The sequence below is a fragment of the Pteropus alecto genome, unplaced genomic scaffold (genome assembly GCF_000325575.1).
Source record: "Pteropus alecto unplaced genomic scaffold, ASM32557v1 scaffold164, whole genome shotgun sequence".
In the NCBI taxonomy this organism is placed as follows: Eukaryota; Metazoa; Chordata; class Mammalia; order Chiroptera; family Pteropodidae; genus Pteropus; species Pteropus alecto.
Genome location: NW_006439568.1, coordinates 23340197 through 23364906, shown reverse-complemented (window position 1 = coordinate 23364906; position 24710 = coordinate 23340197). Strand labels below are relative to the sequence as shown.

At 34.6% G+C, this 24710-nt stretch overlaps 1 protein-coding gene and 1 pseudogene across 4 annotated transcripts in view; both read right to left on the bottom strand.

Annotated features, from left to right (window-relative positions):
• The window catches only part of STK3 (serine/threonine kinase 3), a 281612-nt gene that overhangs the window by 29615 nt on the left and 227287 nt on the right, over positions 1 to 24710 (bottom strand). The gene's annotated exons all lie outside the window — the stretch shown is intronic.
• Positions 22325 to 22443, bottom strand: LOC112483630 (annotated as a pseudogene).

Below are 24710 nucleotides of genomic sequence, written 5' to 3'. Positions count from 1 at the left end.
ATAGACAGATAAGGAGGAAGCATTCTAACTGAATCCAGACCTATTAAAATGGCCTGGTACCAGAAATTGTGTATTTCATAGAGCCAATCTGGAGTCCACCAATTTCAGTTTGCCCATGGCAAGGTTAGGATACTACCCTGGCACAACAGATATGAATCTGCTGATGAAATATAATTCGATTCTTAAAGAGAGGTATGGCCCAATATTAACTGACATGATTAGCATAACGCATATAAATAAAGAAGTAACAAACACTTAAATTTTGATTAGTAAAGTCACAGGCTCTTTAAACAGTTCACACAGGATGGTCATGCTCTCATAAGTTAAAATGGATAAAACTGATTTTTTACACCAGATTAGCCATACAATATTAATCATATAAAATATTTCCCTGAAAGTCTTGGCACAAAAATAGGCCAATGTGTTTTGTTGTAGAGATTTTTTTTCCAAAGTAAATTTAGATCGGGGAAGAAAACTTTAGAAAGTAATCACAAATTTCAGAATCAATAAATTCAAATTGTTTTTAAGATGGTGAATATATAGGCCTGCCAAATGCTGCAGGAAATTGATGTACAATCTGTCTGGCAGCTGGACCATGTGAAAAAATTTTAGGAACAACCTTAAAATAACCAAGACTCTGAAGCCTCAACAAACCTTGTTTTAGTGTGACCATTTTCCTGGTTCATAAAAAAGGATAAGGAAGTAAGGGGTGGGATAACCAACTTAATTAAGGGTGTGGTTAATTATCTTTGGTATCTTTAATTGGTACTTTCATTTGGGCCTGGGCTCAGAAGAAATGGTTTACCACCATCATTAAGACCAGCTGTTCAGTGGCATGGAATGAAGTTATTCAAGAGAACCCAGGGGTGTATTTGAAAACAGGGGTAAGACAACTTCAAAAAAACTAAGGTTTTGTTCAGTGAAGATTATTCAGTTTCTTACTACTACCTTTTAAAAGCTGCCTCTACTGATCTGGTATTGAACATCAACGAACTAAATGAAAAGATTTAGTGTCACATGTGCCACCATTGCTCAAAGACATAGTTCACTTTATTGTACTACAATTTTTAAAAAAGAACCAGGAAACATTCAAACAAAGAAAATAATTTATTTTCTAAGAAAATTGGGAGGACGTGCCTAACTTTGTCTTTACGAATACTTTTAGTTTGATACTAAAGTATCAGCACTTTGAGCAGAAGTACTAACATTTTATTTGATTGTTCACTTAAAAATTATATAGTGCATGTTTAATTATAAAATTCAAAAAATTCCAATACAAAAATGTACTAGTGAAAGTCCACTTCTGACTCTCCATTCCCAATCATCCAACTCACCAAGGAAAACTGATTTGTTGCACACCTTCCCCCAACATACACACACACACACACACACACACACACACACTTGCTAAGTTCTTTCACTTGTTTATTCATTCTACAAACCTTTACTGAATGTCTACCATGTTTCAGGTACGGTGTTAGGCCGGACATGATAATTACGAAAGGGTTGTGGGGAAGCAACTGTGGGTGCTACTAATATAGATGGGCGGGGGGGGCTTTCCTAGAGGAGGTATACTTAAGATTAGTCTTAAGAGTAATGAATGGCCCACATTAAGTTAGAATATAAAAATGCAAGATTTTTATACCAATATACATAATTTCATGTTCATGAACTATTTCACCATATTATATTGTTTATTTTTCCAAAGTAAATATCAAGAAAATAACACTGGAAATAGATTTTCACTAGTGCGATTAATAATGTTTCACCTAAAAAGTACTTCACATAAAGGAAAATGTAAGATTTAAAATTTTAAGACCCTCTTTTTCATATGTGCATAAGTATAATATATAAGTTTATCTACATACACATACTCATATATATAAACTATATTACTATAGCACACAAAATGTTGCAGAATAAAATAAATCTGATCTATTTTTGGTATTCTTGGCAAAAGCAAACCTAGCCATTTATGTAGAAGAATTTTATTTATAAATCCAATGCTTTACTGGCAGGCCGGGAGACAATACATATTTAACTAGTCAATCTGAATTTTACATAGAACCATTACTGTTGCCCTAGAAGCCAGATTCATTTTAGTCATCCAAAGTCGTATGGAGTATGTTTTATGGACAAATTATTGTATAAAGCTCAGGAAAATAGCTGAAGGCACAGTCCTTACTCCCAAAAGGTTCCAATGTATCATCAGGGACATATATAGTCAAGAATAAATATAATACAAAAGTAGCACACAGAGAAAGAAATGAATTCTAAGGGGAAATTGGACAATATTTAACAGAAGGGATAGGTTTAATCTGGGTGGAATTTCAGCTAGCAAAACAGGAATGAAGGGCACTCTAACGGAAAGGCACAAGACAAAGAAATCGGAGGCTGCCATGTATACACAGATAGTGAAGTGGCAGAGCGTGCGGGCGTTTTGGAGCACAGTGAAAGCAGGAGTGGAAAATAAGGCTAGAGAAGTAATGAGGGCAGGAGTTACACACCAACAAATTCAGTGTTCATACTACAGGAAGTGAGGGGCCGTCAAAGATTTCTCAAAGGAAATGATCTGATCAGATAATATGCATCAGTAGGAATGGAAAAGAAGACACAAATAGGTGGACAGAACAGGGGACTATAACAAAGCTCTAGGGAAGAAGGAATGGAGAGCTGATTAAGGACTATTAGCAGTAGACACTGGAAGACACATTTTGGAGGCAGAATAAAAAAAGAGAAAAAACTTGGGATCCAGAAAATCCTGGATTTAAATTCTGGCTCCTGTACCTACTTGTTTTCTGGCATTAGGCAAGTTTGATTCCTTTAAGTTATAGTTTCTTCAACTACAAAATAGGAATAATGCACTTGCCTGTGTGAAAAAACTGTAAGAGAAACACAGGGGAAGATAAATCATATCCACACACTATTCGACAATATATAATAATACGAATTCGAATAAAATGTAGCTCCTCTCTGGTTGGGGGAAAAGATTTATCAACAACTACAATTATAATAATATAATGTACTATACTAGAAGAAAGATCGAAAAAGGAATACAAAGAGGAGATACTGTGTAAAGACGTTAGAGGTTGTGTCAAAATGGTGAAGAGACTGAAGGAAGTTTTCATAGAGGTGATGTTTGAACTGGGCTATTTTCAGCTTCAATTACCAGGTTCCCCACTTTACCATGTATATTTTATTATAAAACCCCTAGGACACTGTGTGCCATTTTAATTTTAGAGGGTGAAAGGAAAGTCAAGAGGAAGTGGTAGAAAAAAGATGGGGTGAAGGAAGGAAGGGGAAAGGAAGAAAGATTAGAGGAATACGAATGAATTTTAGGCAAATACCTGTTCAGGAAATAATATTTGAAAGAAAGCCAGATACTATTTAGATTCCCAGTGTGATACAATGTCAAGGCAGCAAAACTCAAATGAAAGACTCTAACGAGTTCCAGCTGGCAGTTCAGTAGATTTTTGCTTTCAGTAGGTGAAGCTGAGTGGAGGTGGCTACTGTCAGTGTCAATGCCCTGTCTGATCAAGTTTTAATTTCAAGCAACAAACATATAGACTTTTGTTTACATTGTTTGCATGTATTTGTCTACTGCTGATAAGAGCCAAAATAACCTTTCTTGAAAGAAAGAGCAAAAGATGTTTGCAAAGAAATGAAAGAGAAAAAGAAGGTTGTCCTCAATTCTTTCATGCATCAGATAATTTTATCTAACTAACTTATTTAACAAATGTTTACTGAATACTCTGTGTAACGCACTGTAGGGGACACAAGAGTGAATATGATACAGACCTTGCCGCCAAGAGTCTCATAAATAAGTTCATTACAAAGTAGAAAGTGAGAAATTCGAAGCGAGGTACAGATAAAATACTACACAGCATAAAAGAGGGGAAGATTACTTTGACCTGGGAATATTAAGAATGTGACACTAGCATTGGGACAGAGGAAACTATGTGATATTCTCTTGACAAACAACTAATGAGTACATAACATAAAAGCCACTTACCTAAAAGGCAATGAGACTTTGAGGTGATTTAGTCCAACCTGTTCATTTAATTCAGTAGGAGACGAAAGCCCAGAGACTTAAACAGCTAATTCAAGCACATCATAAGCAGAGGTAAAATGAGAACTGATCTCTTCAGGCTGCAAGTCCAGTACTTCCTACTACTTTACTCTGTCTCCTTCAAAGCCCTGACTGAGTCTGCATATTTTGTGATGGACAATCATAATTTTAAAACATATCCAATTCCATTTCTGAATTAAGTGTAATTTGCTGTAAAATCCGTCTTTTAACATTTAGTTAAAATTTGCCTTTATTTCTAACCAGTGGCTCCCTCTGGAGCTACCTAGAAAAAAATAATCCTATGTCCATATGACCATCACTCACAGTCCTCATGTCTCCGCTCTATTATTTGGGACTCAGTATATCATCATGGTTGGGGAACAGGTGTTGGAATTTAGATGATTAGCAAATATTTGGTCCTGTCCAAAACAGAGACATTTGGTCCATGCCAAGAGGCCCTTGATATTTCGTCACTATCTAAACATTCATGTTCAGAAAATGTCCCTGGGCTCAAATAGCCCATAACATTTATTTATACTTTCGGTTTACAGGATTAATACATAAAAAAATACTATTATGTTTCATTGGTCCAATAATTGTGCTGTGGCTGTATTGCCAATAATAATCCTTCTTGACTCTGGAGCCTAGCTGAGAATGGAGTTAGGTAGATGGGTCAGGGTTTGAATCTTGCAGAAGGGCGGGACTTAAATGTCAAGGACCTTTTGGCATGGACCAAATGTCTCAGTGGACATTTTGGCCAGGACCAAATATTCAGCAAGGGAATTAGGCAGACCTGGATTTGAATTTCAACTTTAACTTTTACTAAAAGGTGCATGATCACGAGCAAAGTTACTTAATTTATATAATCTGAGTGCTCATTCAGAAAATGGAATATTTGTGTCCTTCTTGAGTTCCACTGAATATAATAGCTAATAACTATGATAGAGAATTGGCAAAACTTTTGGTATAACTGTTGAAATACTAGAATTTCTCTATATACATTAAGCAAGCAACTGAATCATTTCAGAGGAAAAGTTACAAAACTGAAAATGATGACAGTGTTTCCCCCTCAACCTCCCCACCCCATTTCTCTCCTTCTCTGGCACAGACCAGTTGATGAATGGCAGCTGTGAAATACTGAAGACAAGCTAGGTTACTGTCACAGCTTTACCAGATGACTTATGTAGATAGAGCTGCTGGCAAAAGTGTAGTAGTTTTACTGAGATAAAATACTGAAAAACTATATCCCTATCATGTAAGGCACAAACATGCTTCTTGTTTTAAACTAGAAAGATTCCTGACAGTGAAATTCAGATACAGTTTTACAACTTGTACAATGTCTCAAATGCATTAAGACAGAAAATGGTACAAGGACGGCTTCCTCTATGTTCTTAAGTTCTCCTAAACAACGCAGTACAAAGCTGACAGTGTTTCCTAGTTACTTGGTAGGGTGGGAGGGAGTGGAAAGAACAGAAGAATTACAGTTGATTCTTTTCCTACTTCCAAATGCTATAAACCAGCTGGTAATGTTTAGTTGCAATAACCTCATCTGCTAGGCACTGCAACTAATTTCCCATATTTGGATAGGAAAAATGCATCATGTCTCAAAGAATGACATAATGACAGGAAATTTAGTGACTGACACTGAAGGTAGATATGCAGCTCCTGGGTATGAGAAAGTAGTCAAAGACTCACCTAGATGATCTAAGGGCTGGATACACAGTTTATGGAAGTAGAGACAGAATGAGTCAGTGCCCTCAAAACAAAGGCGAAACTAAGAAATGGAAGATGCAAACAGAGAGGAGAGGTAGTGTGGCAGACTGGTAGCTGTCTGCCAATATCTGTTCTTTCTTCCATAGAAATAACATTTTAAGCTGAGTACATGGCCATTCAGAATAAAGACAACTGTTTCCAGTCTCTCTTGCTGTGAGGCGTAGCCATGACACTAAGTACTGACCAGTATCACATTGCAGCTTCTGGGTACCTTCCTCAAAAGATTGCTGGGGCAGGCCCTTCTTCATCCTTTTCTCTATTCTGCTGCCTGGAATGGAGATTCCTCCACCTTCGACCATGAAAATGAGAGCAGCACCCTATGGTGAGTGGTGAGTTTCAAGGAGTGGGTCTCTAGACATATAAATTATTTTCAATTTTAATTGAACAATGCTGTCAAAAATATCCTTAAAACTATGTTTTGCACATATCTATTTCCTTAGATTACATTACATTCTTAGAAGTAGGTAAAAGGATACAAAATCATTATAAAGTTTTTGATACATATGGCCAAATTACTCTTCTGAAAGTTTAAATTACGTGTTCTCCTCTCCCTCTCAGCCCAACATTAGGAGTTAACTTTTTTGTCATTAATTGGGAAGAGCTCTTTTTATATTAAGGGTGTGGATGCCGTATTATAAATACTTCTTCCCAATTTATTTGTCTTTCAATTCAGTTGATTTTTTTTTTGTTGTGCAGAAACTTAAAACCTTTATATAGTCAAACCAAATCCTTTAAAAAAGTGATTCCTGCCTTTACTATCATACATTTAAAAAGCCTCCTCCACATCAAGATGATATACATATTTGCCTAATTTTTCCTATAACTTTTTTACTTTCAGTTAATTTGTAATCCATATGGAACTTCTCCCCGCCACACACACATTCAGCTAACTATACCAGCACCAGATTCAACACATTCAACAACAGATATTACTGAATACCTCTTTTCCTAATAATTAGTAATTCCATTTTATATACTCTGATTTTTAAAAATCAGTACTATTATTTTGATTATTGTGGCTTTGGAAATGTTTTAATACCTGCTCATGCAGGTAATTCACATTACTTTGTTTTTTTTTTTTTTTTTTTTGCAAAAGTCTGTGGTTTATTCTACCAAGTGAAATTCAGAAATACATTGTTGGGTTTGGCAAAAAGAAAAAAAAAATGTATGAAATCTTAATTGGAATTGTATCAAATGGTAGAGCAAAGAGGTAAAACAATTCTTTCCATCTACAAATATGGAATGTTTCCCTATTTATTAAGTTATTTTTATGTCCCTTAGGTTCTATAGTTTACTTTGTATAGTTAGTTCTATAGTTGACTTAAGTTCTATAATACAGGTAAAATTTCTTAAGTATGATAGTAGATCTTTTCTCTATATTTATGTTGTTATAAATAGGATCTTTAAAAACATTTCTCTGTGCTGGTATAAAGGAAATATTAATTTGTGAATTTATTTTTTAACTGATTATCTTAAAAACCATAAAAATAGTATTAATATAGGAAGGCTAAAAATAGCACATAAAGCTTTCTTTTCTACATAGATAATAAAATAATTTAAAAATACAAAAAGAAAATCCTATTATAAATGTTACTTAGCTATTACTCATCTTTTAGAGAAAGGCTATTTTTAATACACAAGCAAAATTAAGGCTTAATTGACCTCCACTTAACAAACTTTAACAAAACCTAAAAGGTAGCACTCAAGTGCATGCCAGAAATAAAATTTTCTAAAATAGAACTTCTAATTACTGGCTAAGACAAAAAGATTATCTTCTAAAAGACTAGGTCATGACTTTGGTAAAATCACTAGATTATACATTTGTTGTTACTAAATTTTCATAAAGTTTCTTCTCCAAGAAGCTCAATGAAATACACTAATGATTGTTAAATAGTGTAAGTGAAAAATTCTTTATTCTTCAATACTGAAAATTAGAAAACAGTGTGGGAGTGGCAGAGAAGAATGAGAAAGAAAGCAAAATTGAAAGCAACAAGCAAAATGATACCTTCCTCTATCAAAAATGAATTAAACTGCAATTTCTGATTCATTTCACAAGGATATTTTTATAAAAGCAGGATTTAAAGAGCATTTTAAGAAAACTGTCTTCCTAGATATGACAAGTTTGTTAATTCTATATAATTGATTCTGTTAAGTTGGAATGGGAGAGAGAACACAATGAGCTAAGTTAATGTAAAGAGGTGTGAAACTGGAGAAAGACCTAAAAACCAAGAATAAACAGTTAAAAACAATAATAATGATTTACATAAAAATAGTTTTGAGAAAAGGAATAATATTCTGTGTAACTGTTAAAGGAAGTAAGCCTAAAAATAGTGTTTTGCTAGTTTTGTTTTGTTTTGTTTTTGGTGAAAATGGAATGGATTTTGTGGGTAGGAAAATCAGGGAGACCTACAAGTGTGAAATTGCTAGATATTTGGCAATTATTAGGTAGTATCTTCAACTGCCATGCTCTCCCCATCCCCAATTCAGCACCCACCCTTGTTCTCTAATTGCTCTGACCCATAATAACAAACACTTCTCCCTCTTCCCATTTAGACTTGGTTTCTCTACCAAAGAGGGTCCCATGCACCCTCTTCCCTCAGGGATTTCATTCCACTGATTATCATGAACTCAAATCTTCAAACTCCTGCCATCAGCTCTCTCTTTTCAGTATATCTATACTCAAGCTTTTCATATCTAAATCTAAACCAAAATAAAGTTTAAAAGTTTCCTTTACCTAATATATGGCTTTAACTATTATCTTATATCTTTTCTTTTCATAAGCCACTCCTAGAAAGAAATCTACTTCCCCTTGATTCATCCCTCACCCTGAAGCAATGTGGCTTTAGGCCTCACCATGTCACCAATGCTGCTTCAGTTAAAAGCAACAATGACCTCTAAGTATCAAATCTAATCTGCAGTTTTTAGCTCTCAAGATTTCATCTTGCTGAAGCTTTTTACACATTCACCTCCTCTTTGTTGAAAAGCTCTCAGCCGTCAGTATCTAAGACATCACATTCCTTCTGTTGATACTCCACGGGAACCTATCCCTGTCTATTATTACTCTCCCTCAGTATTCATGACTTCAATTATACTAGTTCAAAAACGACCCATAATTCTGAATCTCTAGCCCAGATAGATATTTCTGTAGAGCTCCCATTCTAATATGACTAAGAAACAGCTCTTTCTGAATGTTTATATGTCCAATGCTAATTCATCATGTTCCCCCTTAAAAAGTCACTATTCCTTAACTTAGTGAATGGAACCTTCACTCATCCAGGTGTTCAAGTAAAACATTTGAGAATCATCTGAGATTTTTCTCTCTCATTTACTTTTAATCACTAAGGACTAGAGATTCGCTCAAAACTGTTCCTTTCCATCCATTCCAGTGGGTTTGTTCATTTCTCATTTGGCCCATGCCATACTGCAGCAGTCCCCTTAATGATTTCTCTACCTCTAATACCAATCCCTTGCAATCTAGTTTCTAGAGGTCAGTTCATTATAATTTTTCAGGGGCTCTCAGTTATCACGCTCAACTCTCAACTTCTTTGTATGGGATAAATGTACCTGCCCACACTCCTTCCTTGTTCCCACAACTTCCCAACTCAATTTTATGCTCCAGCAACACTGATCATGTTTTCCCGTGCCCAATTCTGTACGTGCTACACCGCCATTTTCTTGCTTGTCTGCTTGGTACATTCTTATCCATTTGTTAGGTATCTGTTTAAATGCTTTTTTAACAGCATTCCATTTATCAGGCAGACTTTGTTGTTCTCTGTACATTCTCAACTGCAGTTTTGAAGATTCTTCCATTATATGATGAACTTATTGCATTACAACTGTTTGCATGGGCATCTTAACTACTTAACTGGTTTAGATTAGGAAATTAAAATAGCTCTTATATCCCAGATCGACAGTTACCAAACTAATCCCCTAACTGAAGGTTTATAACATTTTCCCAGAAAGGGCTTTTAATTAATTTTTAACTATTTGAGATTAAAGAATAAGACTGCTTATTATTTTTGTTTCACCATTTCCCACAGTATCGTCTAGCAGAGAGTAGATTTTTCTATATGTGTTGCTTTTGATTTAAATCTAATTTAAAGACTGCTTATTATTTTTGTTTCACCATTTCCCACTACAGTGTCTAGCAGAGAGTAGATTTTTCTATATGTGTTGCTTTTGATTTAAATCTAATTTAAATTACAGATCTGTAGTATTTACCTAGCAAATATTTCACTGAGCAAATGTTTGAGCAATTATTAGCCCGAAACCACCCTTGGTGGTAAGATACAGTGCTGAATACAACAGTCATGACAAAGGTGGCGATGCTAGAAAACTCCAGAAAAGTGAAGCACAGATATTGCAGAGGGCAGAACTGTGAGAGGAAAGCTGTAGAGGCACCAGGAGCCAAATTGTGAAGGGATTTCTAAGAAAAGTTTAAGCTTAGTGCTTCCAGTAACCAATTCTAATTTTTCCATAAATGAAACCACTAAATGAAACACCTGTTTTCTAAAAGCATCGCATTCCCAAACCACACACCAAAAATATTCTAAATAAAACTCTTCCCAGACTTCCCATCTCATGGCACCCACTGTGACTAAGTGTTGAGGGAAAAGATTAAACTGGAGATGTTTTACTTGCACATCTCCAGGGTTTGTAAAAATGAAAACAACTGAGACTCAGAACTCTCAAAAGTTATATGTGTTCTAACCATGAACTCGGTGCCAAGTAACATATTAAATGTTCACTTTTTTAGCAAGAGGAGTATATTCTACCTTTTCATTTGCAATATAAGATTAGATTCTAATCTTTTTTGGTTTTCCATTCAGATGAGCACAGGTACATTTTCTTGAAAATCTGTGAACACTTTAATTTAAAAGCCATGGACAGCAACCTAGAGGAGCTCTGACCATGCAAAATGTTTTATAAATAGTTCCATGTGCTTTGTTCATCTGGAGTCTCACTGGAGATGGTTAATGACCTTGTATTTTGTACTCATTTACTCTGAATTAGCCAAACCTTCTGTTTTTAATTACATACTTAATTCACCTAGCATGGTCTAATTACAGAAAACAAAACATCATTTAAACAAAAGGTGGCCTTGAACTTAATCTATCAAAACACCAGTTAGTTTTAAAAGTTTTCAGTTCTTAACAAACTGCCAAGACATGCAATAGCAATTTTCCAAATGTGATCATATGCTTTTATAGCAACAGATTTACTACAAAATCAAACATCTGTATATACTTTGAAAGTTTGATGTGTTGTCTCACTATTCATGCAAATCTGCTTAAATTTTGATAGAACTAAGAATCTTAAAGCTGAAGTACTACATGATAATTTTTAAATATCCAAGATCATTTTGGCCTTGAAATGACAAGTTATCATAACCGTGGCTATTTATTTACAAAATAGTGCAGAATTCTGTATAAATTCATGTATGAAATCTTTTCTAACTGCCACCAGTGTAGCAGCTCTTCACTCCTGTGCTACCTCGGCACATTATATAGCTCTCAATCACAGTATTTTTGATGCTGAATTATACTTATTGGTTTAAAGATCTGTTCTCTAACTATATTGCAAACTTCATAAAGCAGAGTTTATGCCTTTTATCTCTAAACTTTCAACACAGAGCACAATGCCTGACACAGAGCAAATCCTCAATATATGTTTGTTGAATTAACATAAATAAAATATCAAGTACAATATTTAAGTACAATAAAACTACCTGAATTGGCGGATGACATGATCTTGTATGTAGAAAATCTTACGGAATCCACCAAAAAACTACTAAAACTAATGAATGAGCTCCACAAGGTTGCAGGATACAAAATCAATATATAAAAATCAATTGTGTTTCTATGTTGCAGCAATGAGCAAACCAAAAATGAAATTAAGAAAAACACTTCCACTTATAATAGCATCAAAAAGAATAAAATATTTAGGAATAACAAAAGTAGAGCAAAACTTACTAAGAAAACTACAGAACACTGCTAAAAGAAATAAAAGAAGACCCAAATAAATGGAAAGACATCCCATGTTCATGGGTTGAAAGACTTAATATTGTTAAGATGGAAATACTCCCCAAATTGATCTATAGAATCTAGAAATTCAATGCAATCCTTACCAATTCTCAGATGACTTCTTTGCAGAAACTGACAAGCTAATATTAAAATTCATATGGAAATTTAAGGAACTCAAATTAGCCAAAACATATAATAAAATATTATTTTATTTAGAAAGGGAGGTAATCCTGTCACAAGCTACAACATGGATGAACCTTGAGGACATTATGCTAAGTGAAATCAGCCAGTCACAAAAAGACAAATAGTCTATGACTGAAGAACTGCCAGATTGTTTTCCAAAGTAGCTGCACTTATACAAGGTATCTAAAGGAGCCAAATTCATAGAAATAGAAAGTAGAAATAGTGGTAACCAGGGGCTGGGAGGAAAGGGAAATGGGAGGTTGTTTAATGGGTACAGACTTTCAGTTTTGCAAGATGAAAAGAGTTCCGGAGACTAGTTGCACAACAACTGATTGTGCTTAATACTAACGAACTATACACTTAAAAATGGTTAAGACGGTAAATTTTATGTTTTTTACCTAAATAAAAAAATATATTTTTTACAATAGCCAAAAGGATATTGAAAAAGAACAAAGTTGGAGGGCACACATTTCCTGATTTCACAATTTACTACAGAGCTACAGCAATCAAGATGGTGTGGTACTGGCAAGAAGACAGGCACATATATCAATAAAATAGAACTGTGAGTCCAAAAATAAATCTTTGTATTTATGGTCAATTGATTTTCTAGAAGGGTACCAAGACAATTTAATGGGGGAAAAGAATAGTCTTTTCAACAAATGGTGCTAGCACAACTGGATATTGACAAGCAATAAAATAAAGCTGGACACCTATCTCACACCATATATAAAAATTAACTCAAAATGAAACAACAATCTAAATGTAAGAGTCAAAACTACAAGGCTCTTAAAAGAAAACATAAGTGAAAACCTTCATGATCTTGGATTAAGCAATAGTTTCTTAGATGTGACACCAAAAACATGAGTCAAAGTAAAAAAAAAAAACTCAAAAACTGGACTTCATCGAAGTTAAAAAAACTCTGTGCTTCAAAGGACCTCATAATGACAATGAAAAGACAACCACAGAATGGGAGAAAATACCTGTAAATCATATATCTGAGAAGCAACCTGATGTAGAACAGGTAGAGAACTCTTACAACTCAATAATGCCCATAACCCAATTAAAAAATTGGCAAAGGAGCTGAATAGACATTTCTCCAAAAACATATGCAAATGAGAAATAAATATCTGAAAAGATATTAACATCATTAGCCACTAGAATACAAATCAAAACCACAATGAGATACCACTTGACACCAACTAGAATGGCCATAATAAAAAATATAGACACTAGCATGTGTTGATGAGGATGTGGAGATATTAGAACTCTCATAACCTGGTGGGAATGTAAAATGGTGCAGCCACTTTGGAAAACAGTCTGACAGTTCCTCAAAAAGTTAAACCTAGCACTATCATATGACTCAGCAATTCCATTCCTAGTTATATACCCAAGAGAAATGAGAACATATGTCCACACAAACACTTGTACAAAATTGTTCATAGCAGCATTATTCATAATAACTAAAAAGAGGAAATAATCTAAATGCCTAATCAACTGATAAGTGGATAAACAACACGTGGTATATTCATACAATGGAATATTAATTAGCTATTAACAGGAATGAAGTTCTGATATATGCTCTAACATGGATGCACCTTGAAAACATTATGCTAAATGAAAGAAACCCCACACAAGCCTCATATTACACGATTCCATTTAGATGAAATGTCCAGAATAGGCAAATCTGTAGATTTAGAAGACTGAAAATAAATTACTAATTGCCTAGGGGTGGGGGTAGGGGAGTGATGGCCAGGGGTGCTGGTTTCTTTTGGGGTAATAAAAATGTTCTAAAATTGATTTTGGTGATGGATGCCCAGCTCTGTGAATATACTAAATGTCACTGAATTACACACATTAAATGAGTGACTTGTGAATTAAATCTCAATAAAGCTGTTAAACACACACATACATACACACTCTCTCTCTCCTTCTCCCTCTCTCCACCCCTCCCCCACTTTGCTTAAAATATTAAATGACCAAAATATGTTTCTGGGAAAGGAGAAAACAATTATGTTCAAGTACAAAGATACAAATGAACGAAGCGATGTCTTCACACCTAAATTGTTTTCCTGATTCCTGACCAAAAATTATTAGAACTACAAGTAACCTGTTTACACTTTAGATACATTACAACACAGGCACCTAAACGCTGTCCTTCTTCGATAAGAATGTATGGCTAATATGGTGATAATAAATAACCTAGTTAAAAAAGCAGTAAAATTTTAGCCCTTTTAAAATTTGAGAGTAAATTTTTCTTTCAAAAGCATTTAGGTAAAATTAGAAAAGAAAAAAATCACAAAAGAATATTAGAAATGCTCACACAGAAAATGGTAGCAGCAAGCACAAAAAAAATATTCTATATGAGTGGCTGCAAGACTGTCATAAGGGTGGTTTCAGCCTAGTAAAATAAAAAAAAAAATGTGGGTCCAGTAAAGTGAGAGCTGGGGGACTAAAAGAATTCATAAAAGAGTAAGCCTAGAAGTACAAAAAAGATGAGAAGGAACAGTCTTTAGAGCTAAGGCTCAAGAAGGCATAGCAGTTACGGAGAGCTACAGCTTAGAATGCAATTTAAAAAAATACATGAAAAAAAATATCCCAAATCTTTTTAAGATCCCATGTCAAGATCTCAACTGAGGCAGGGACAGAGAACAATGCCTGTTATCAAGTTCTAATGTGGCTGGGGAGGAGGAGGGTGAGGTGCAGGGGCTATAAGCAAGCTGCTAGAAAAGATCTCAGAAACTAGTGCCTGTGTTCCATTCTGCAGTCACATGGTATTTCCACTGTGAGTGATAAAACAGGAGAGGTGAAAATCCCCACTGTGGTAGGTACTACATAAAGTCTGACCTGGCTCTGCCCTTCAAGAGATTTTGTTCATAAAAAGAATCGTTATTTCATGTTACTGTAATAATTTTTCTTTCTCATTATTTGGACCACTAGGAAGGATCTTTTTCACTTAAACAGTTTATGAGTCTAAATTACTTTTCAAGATTACCAGTGACCTACTTGTTGGTAACTATTCAATAGTAAATTATCAGTCCTCATCTTTCGTGAATTTGCAGAATCTGAACCAGTTGATTGCTTCCTCCTTTTAGAACATTTTCCTCACTTGGCTTCCAGGATACCATTTTCCTGGCTACCTTCCTACCTTGATTGTTCCTTCTCAGTCTCTGGTTTCTCTTCTTCTCCTCAATCTTTTAATGTTGGTGTACCTGGGGATCAGTCCTTAGGCTGAATAACAGTCCCTCTAGATACCATGTCCTAATCCCTGGAATTTGTGAATGTTGCCTTATACAGCAAAGACTCAAAGATGTGATTAAGTTAAGGATCTTGACTTAGGATCCTAAAGATTGGGAGATCATTCTGAATTATCTGGATGAACCCTGTATATAATCACAAGTTCCTACAAGCAGGAGGGAGAGAGATTTCACACAGAAGGTGGTCCTGGAAACAGAGTCAGAGAGAGACGATGGTACCCTGCTGGCTTTAAAGATGGAGGAAGGGGCTATGACACAAGGAATGCAAAGAATACAGATGCATCTAAATACTGAAAAAGGCAAGGAAATAGATTCTTCCCTAGAGTCTCTGGAGGAATTGAGGCCCTGCTGAAACCTTGAATTTTCCCTATTAGACTTAGTTTGTATTTCTAACTTCCAGCAACATAAAAGAATATATATTTTTAAACCACTAAGTTTACAGTAACTTGTTATAGCAGCTGTAGGAAAAAAATAGTACTAAACTAAGTTGGTTAGTGAGGGTTCAGAAAGAGATGAGGAACATTTTATTGGAACCTGGAGGAAAGGAGATTGTTATATAGTGGAAGAAAGTTTAGGTGAATTGTGTTCTGCCATTATGTACAAAGTAGAACTTGTAAGTGATAAACTTGGATATTTAGCTGAGGAGATTTCCAAGTAAAGTACTGAAGGTGCAATCTGGATTCTTTTTGCAGCTTATTATAAAATACAAGAGGAAAGAGATTGAGGGAAGAATTAAACAAAAATCTAAGCAAAAAGAAACCAGTAGTTGATGATTTGGGAAATTCTCAGCTTACCAGATTTCAAAAGATGTTCAAATTAGGAGACACACTGCTAGGAAAGCATGTTCTGGCAAAAAAGTAAAGGGTGTGTCTGGACAACTTTTTTTGCTATTGCTTAAGAGATTAGGTGCATGACTCATGGATCTCCTCAACCATCTCAACATAGACCAGGAACAGAGACAGGATTATCCAGGAAAGATCTATAGAGAATCTTCTTGTCTAATGGTGTAAATCCCTGTGACATACACAGGAGACCCACAAGGTTTTTCAGAAAGTTATACCATCAGAAACACTCCCTGCGTGGATTAAAAAGGACAAAGATTGAATGAAATGAAGGCAAGCTGTCAGACTCCCAAAATTCTACAATCAAGAAACAGGCTGATGACACTACTTAGCTACAAATATTTAGTTCCCTTCAAGAAAAAGAAGGGTGACTCAGAGGGTGGAGCACCAGATCCAGATGGCAGAGCCTCAAGCCACAGAGGATGACTCCTGGGCCTTAAAATCTAATGGAATTATCACTACTGGATTTCAAAATTGCTTGAGATCAATGACTATTTTCTTTCTTCCATTTTCTCCCTTTTGAAATATCTGTTTTCCTATTCTTGTGTCACTATTGTAATTTAGGGGCAGATAACTTGCTTTCTTACTTAATAGCTCCATGATGAAGAGGAATTTTGTCCCATAATGGATCGGAACTAAAGTATAACCTATACCTGATTTAGATGATGAGATGTGGGATTTATGAGCTGATAATATTTAGATGAGATTTTGAACTTTAAGCTGTAATGGCTTGAGACTTTCAGGACTGTTGGGATAGGGTGACCGTATTTTGCATATAAATGGACATGAATCCTTGGGGACCAGAGGGCTGACTGTGGCCTCCCAAGATGTCCAGTTCCTAATTCCTGGAACCTGTAAATATTATTTTTCATGGTAAATACCTGCTGACAGCATGATTTAGCCCTATATGACTTAGTTCAGATTTCTGACCACCAGAACTATAAAATAATAAATTTCTCTTGTTTTAAGCCATTAAATCTGAGATAAATTGTTAAAATAGCGATGGAAAACTAATACAGACTCCTTCTCTTCTCTATATATACTCATTCCTTTGGAAAGTCCCTTGAAAATCCCATTCAGTCTCATGGCTTTAAATACCATCTATATACTGCTGACTCCCAAATTCCCACTCTCTCGAACTCCGTTTATATATACAACTGTATACTCAATGTATCCACTTAGCTGATATACAAACTCCTAATCCTTTCCCACCCAATCAGCTCTACCAACAGTCTTCCCCAACTCAGTTAGAAGTAACTCCATCCTGCTTTTATTCAAACAAAATCATTCTGGAATCATTCTGAATTCTATTTCTTTCATTCCTATATCCAAGTTGTCAAAATCTTGTGGCCTGAATCTTCAAAATTATCAGGAATTTGACCAATTTCTACTACTTCTGGTGCTATTTGCATGAATGACTGTAAGTCTTCTAACTGGTCTCCTTGTTTCTACTCTTGCCCCACTAGATTGATTCCCAAATGTGTCCAAAGTTTTTAAAGTTGGTCATTGATCAAATTATTTCTCTGATGATTCTCTATTTCTCTTAGAATAAATACTAAAATCCTCACAATACCTTCAAGAACCTGCCATTGACCCACCACTCCCACTTCCTCACCCCTGCTCCTTGAATTTGTCATCTTATAACTTGGCCCTCATTCATTCAGCTTCCTTAAATAAATGTGTCACTTTGCTGTTCACCCGACACACCAGAAGAAGCTTCTACTTTGGAGTCTTTGCAATGCCTTGCCCCTCTACTTGGAATGTTCTTCTTCTAAATAACCACATGGCTCACTTCTGCTTGGTCCTTTCTCTCTTTCAAGTCTTTACACAAATGTCACTTTCTCAGTGAAGCCTTCCCTAACCACTCTATTCAAAATTGAACATGCACAACCAACACTGGCTTCATCTCCTTATCTGGCTCATGTGTCTCTCTGCAACATTTATCACCCTCTATCATACTGTATAATTTACTAATTTATTATGGTTATTGACTGTTTTCTCCATTAGTATGTAATATCTGGGCCATTATTGATATATCAATAGTATCTGGAACAGTGCCTGACTCATATTAGCCATTTCTGGCTATTCTTGATCCCTAAAATTTAGAATTAACATGTCAAGTTCTACAAAAGTCATTGTGACATTGTTGAATGAATAATTATAAAAGTTCAGCACCAGCACTGCCAAACAAACAACAAAAAACATGGCCAAGTAAGTTTTGCAAGTTTTCTCACTGCTTAGAAATATATACACTAATTCCATATCCTTTTATTTGGAACTACAGTTGACCCTTAAACAACACAGGTTTGAACTTGAGGGTCTACTTACATGCAATTTTTTTTTTTTCCAACTGATCGAAGTTCAACTGACCCACACAGTTCAAACCCGCATTTAAGAGTCAACTCTGCAGCTGGAAATTTGTGTATCGAGAGGGCAGACTATAGTTACACCTAGATTTCAGACTGCATTACAGGTTGGTGCCTCTAACCCCCAGGCTATTCAAGGGTCAACTATATCATCAAGATAAAGGCTTTATAAATTGTTTTCAAATACAATAATACTAAGTCACACTTTCATCTGCTATGTTTGTCTATGTTTTCTTAACAATAATTTAATATTTAAAAACTTATTCAATTAAAATAAAACTAGTTTGGAAAATAATTTAACTTTTTATTTAAAAAAATAAGCAAAGAAACCCCACCTCTAAGTAAATGAAGTGATCATACCATATGTATGAAGTAAAAGATTCAAAATCCATAAATATGTCAATTCTCCCCAAAATGATCTATAGATTCCAATAAACATCTCCACAAGACCTTTTGTGCAACTTGACATACTGATTATAAAACTTACATGGACAAGCAAAGGGCACTGTGACATAGTGTTAGGCTACTACTGACCTGACAATACAGCCGCTAAATGACTAATGAGAGGGTAAAATAAAATGTGGGCCCAGTAAAGTGAGACCTGGAGAACTAAAAGAGAATTCATAAAAGAGTAAGCCTAGAAGTACACAAAAGATGAGGAGGACAGTCATTAGAGCTAAGGCTTGGAAAGGCATAGCAGTAAGGGAGAGGTATGGCTTAATATGGCTTAAGGGCTTTAGTATACTAAACAACGGGATGATTCGTGTTGTGGGCAGAATGGAGTGGGACAGCTTGAGATTTCATCACACTGCTCAAAACAGGATGCAATTTTAAAATATGAATTGTTTATTTCTAGAATTTTCCACTTAAAATTTTTGGACTGCAAATGACTGCAGCTAACTAAAACCGTGGAAAGTAAAACCATGGATAAGGAGGGACTACTGTACAGACACTTGATTTGTGACAGAGATGGGATTTCATGAAGTGGATAAAAAATGGATTTTTTAATATATGGGGCTGTGATAACCAGTTATCAAATTGGACCACTATCTGACTCAAAAACCATAGCAAATGCCACTTACATCATTCAAAAATGTGCACATGAATGTTTATAGCAGCTTTATTCATAACCACCCAAAACTGAAAGCAACCAAAATGTCCTTCAATAGGTGAATGGATAAACAAACTGGATAAATAATATTCTATCCATACAGTGGAATATTATCCAGCAACAACAAAAAAAGAGTTATCAACCCATAAAAAAACATGGAGGAAGCTTAAAAGCATATTACTAAGTTAAAGAAGCCAATCTGAAAAGCCTACATAAGTATATATGACTCCAATTATATAATATTTTGGAAAAGGAAAACAACAGAGACAATAAAAAGGTCAATGCTTAACAGGAGCTTGAGGAAAGAGAGGAAGGAATAAACAGATGGAGTACAGGGGATATTTTTAGGGCAGTTAAACTATTTTGTATGAAACTATAATGGTGGGTATATGACATTATACATTTGTCAAAATCCATAGACTTGTACGACACAAAAAGCAAACCCTAATGTAAGCTATGAACTTTAATCAATAATAATGTATTACTATTGGCTCATCAATTGTAACAAATGTACCTCACTAACACCAGATGTTAATAATAAGGGAAAGGGGGAGGGCGATGAAGGAGAGGGAGAAGGAATACCAATTCAATGTCCTATAAATCTAAAACTTGTCTAAAAAAAAAAAAAGGTCTATTAATTAAAAAATAACAATGTGGAAGGTATAACTATAAAATTTTAGAATTCAACAAATAAGATATATTTACATTCTCTTGAATATGACCCAGAAAGTATATATCTTAACAGAGAATAATAACGAATTATATTAAAATTAAGAACTTCCATCATTAAAAAACACCACAAAGAATGAAAAGATAAGTCACAAAATGGGAGAAGATAGCTGTAGCAGAAATAACTGAAAAAAAATATATACTATCTGGAATGTGTGTATATTAGTTCCTACAAATGAACAAGAAAAAATAAACAACCCTAATAGAAAACAAAAAGACTTGAATAGGCATTTCACATAAAAATGGCCAAAAACTATGAGAAACACATGAAACTATATTCAGTCCCACTAGTGATCAGGGAAATAGGAACTAAAACTGCAATGAAATACCATTTAACAGCCACTGGAATTGGTGAAAATTCAAAAATCTGTCAATACCAGGACTTAGTGAGAGTACTAAGCCATGAGAACTCAGTGTAAACTGGTACACCTCCCTTGGAAAACAGCTATACATCATCTAGGTAAATTTAAGATGCAAATATCCTACCATTCAGCAATTTTTAAGCAGTTCTAGGAAAATAAAGGAATTTTTGCTCTTGTTCCCTGAAAAACATACAAAAATGTTCATAACAGCATTGCTTGCTTGTAATAGCTAAAAATTAGAAATGATTCAAATAGTAGTCAATAGAGAATGGATGTATAAAAATGCAGAATCATTTAATGAAACTGTATAGCAATGAGAATGCATGAACCACAGTTTTATGCATCAACATGGATGATCCTCAGAAAAAAAATGCTGTAGAGCGAAATAATCAAATCATAGAAATATATACAGAATATAATTCCATCTATATAAAGTTCGAAACCAGAAAGACCAAATAATGTATTAACAATATATATCTGCTTGGTAAAACTACAAAAGAAAGAATGAAAATAATTACCACAAAAGCAAGGATATTTCTATGCAGAGGGGAGGGAATACACAGGGGTCTTCTAATGAACTGTAATTTACATTGCTTAACCTAAGAGGTCAGTAATTGGGCAAATGTATAATTCTTTAAACTGTACACATAATGTTTGGTGCGCAAGATTTAAGAATATAAATACAAATACAAGATTTATAAAAGGTAAAGGTAAAAACAAATATAAATACAAGCAACTGTATAAATATAATTTATGTATGTTATCTTGGGCCAAATTTTTTAAATGTTAGATACTTTGACAAAAAGCAACACAATTTACAGAATGGAAATGTATGTATTTTCCCTTTAATGATAAAGAATTTCAAATATCCATAGAAAACTTAAAATAACAGTATAATGGACACATCCATATACCTCTGCTTTGGTTCAATAACTATTAACATTTTACTGTATCTGCTTGCTGCCTGCTTGCTTTCTTTCTACACACACACACACAAAATTTTTCTTCTGAACCACTGGAAAGTATATGCAGAACATGACACCTTACATTTAAATACTTCAGCCTGTATCTGCTGAGAATAAAGACGGTTTCCTACATTACTACATACCACTACTATTATGTCCCCCAAAATGGGTAAGTCTATAAAATCACCTAATATTCAGGGACTATGTATTTTTTGAAGAATAGGAAGCTTGGAAAGCATATACAATAATAAACATAATTATAAGGTTATCCATAATAAATTCACTGAATACTCTGAGGGAATAAATATTTATTTGCTTTAAAAACTCACTGAGTTTATTATCTCTGAATTAAGTTTAATTAGGGCAAAACGAGTGGAGTCAAATTTCCCAACAACATATACAGTTACCGAATTTTTTAAATTAAAAAATCATAATATGTGGTTTGACAATGAAATGGGAAGTGTGAAAACAGAACTGTCCAGGAAAACCCAAGCTGTGTGGTCACTCTAAACAGGCTACAAAGAGATCAGAGCAGTTCTGTTGCAAGCCAGGGTTTTTTTTTTTTTTTTAGGTGAGGCAATCGGTGGTTGACCTCACAGACTGCAAGGACCTTGTCAGCTTACAATCCCCTATTTTTTATTTTTTTATGCCTACAGCACCTGGTCTTCCTAGGTGGTCTCCCATCCAAGTACTAACTATGGCTGACCCTGCTTAGTTTCTGAGATCAGATGGGATCGGGCTTGCTCAGGGTGGTATGGCCGTAAACTATTGTTGCACATCAGGTTTAAAAGGAACTATGTAAGGACGTTATCCAGAGCCCAACCCAGGAAAAATAATAGTGTGAAAATCAAATCTCCCATGCAGAATAAACTAGGCTCTTAGGGCATAACTGTGTATGTATGACAGTTGATTTCCAATATACAAAAAACAGATTTTACTATCTTAGTATGTAAGATCCTGAAAAGTCCACTTATAAGTATTTTATTTCAGACTTCAAGTTATATCTATGCTGCTTTAAAAAATACTTTAAGAATATCTGAGAAATTTTAAAATTTAGAAATTTAAGTATTTAAGAATACTTTAAAATACTTTATATTATCTACTATTATAGTTTTCAAATTACTAAGTCAAAGATGTATTTTAGTCATTCTTCTATTGTAATCACCTATCTAACAGAATTGTGAAAAAACAGCTGTGGCTTGTATTCTGTGATGCCATTAATATGAAATGTCAAGATATGCAAATCCACAGAGGAAGAAAGTATATTAGTGTTTGCCTAGGATTGGGAGAAGAGGGATGCTGATGGAAAATAAGGAGTGACTGCTAATGGGTATAGGTTTCTTGGGGTTAATGAAAACATTCTAAAATAGACTGCATATACACTAAAAAAAACCCCTCAATGAACTGCACACTTTAAACTAGTGAATTGTATGGTATGTGAATTATAGCTCAATAAAATTGTTATAAAATTTATAAAATAGTTGTGGCTGATTATGTTTTATATTAATTAAAAACAAAACAATTTAGGAAAAAATACGCATAAGTGAGTTTAAAATAAATTTCTTCACAACTTCAGACTAAGAATTACTATCACAGTTGACAGAAATCAGAGTAAGCAAAATTACTGGCACACAGGAGTGAAGTCAGAAACATGGCAGAGTGACAGGCGTCCCCAGATCTCTCCCCTTGAAACAACAATAAGCTAAACATCTAAAGCTCAACAAAAAACACCCAACCTGCACACCAGCATGTCTGAGTGTGAGATCTGCGAAAAAGAGCTACCACAGGTAAAAAACAACAACAACAACAACAACAAAACAATTAGATCAGCAGATTGAGTTTTTTAGCAAAGAGACAGAAACCCTTAAAAAGAACCAAATAGAACTTCTGGAGATCAAGAACACACCAGAACAGAGGAAGAATGAAATAGCAAGCCTGGGAAATAGAGTTAACCAAATGGAGGAAAGGATCAGTGATATTGAAGACAGATCTAGAAATAAATCAGAAGGAAGAAGAGAGAAACATGAAGAGTGAAAAATAATGAAAGAGAAATAAAAGAACTAGCTGAGACCATCAGGAAAGTAAACCTAAGAATAATGGGCATTCTTGAAAAGGAGGAAAAGGAGCAGGGATGAGAAAGCATTTTCAGAAAAATAGTTGATGAGAATTTCCTAAATCTAAGGAAGGAACTAGAGCTTGTAATTCAATAAGTCAACAGAACACCCAATTATCTCAACCCAAAAAGGCCTTCTCCAAGACACATTATAGTAAAATTATCAAAAAATCAATGACAAAGAAAGAATTCTCAGGGCAGCCAGAGAAAAGAAACAGTAACCTATAAAAGAAAACCCATTATACATTATATTATTGTCGAACTTCTCAGCACAAACCTTAAAGCCAGAAAAAAGTGGAGCCAAATATTCAAACTATTAAAATGAAAGGAACTACTAGCCAAGAATAATGTATCCAGCTAAGTTCTCATTTAGATATGAAGGAGAAATAAAGACCTTTCCTGACATACAAAAATTGAGGGAATTCTCCATTATGAGGCCTGCATTACAGGAAATACTGAAAGGGGTCAGCTCACCTAAAACAAATGACAAAAAAATATGTAACTATGAGTAAGGTGACTAGCAGGCAGATAGAAGCAAAGGAGTGCAACCCTTACTAAGAACAGGGCATTGTAAGGTTAAACAATAAGAGATTTGCTATTGCAAGATAGTAATGAATGTCCAGCATACATAGGGACAAACTGAGACAATAATAACAGAAAAGAGGAGGATGCAAAGATCTAAATTTGCAAAGGGGAATGGTGATAAGGTATACACAAAAATTATATATATGTACATATACACATACATATATACTTATATACATATATATATACACATATATAACTATTCTCTACATATTTGTAATGGTACCAAATCCCAAAGATTCAGAAATGAAGTATATAACATAAAACAAGAAGGACCAGAAAAATAATCTACAAAACCCAACCAAAAAAAACAAAAAAAAAAACAACAAAAACAC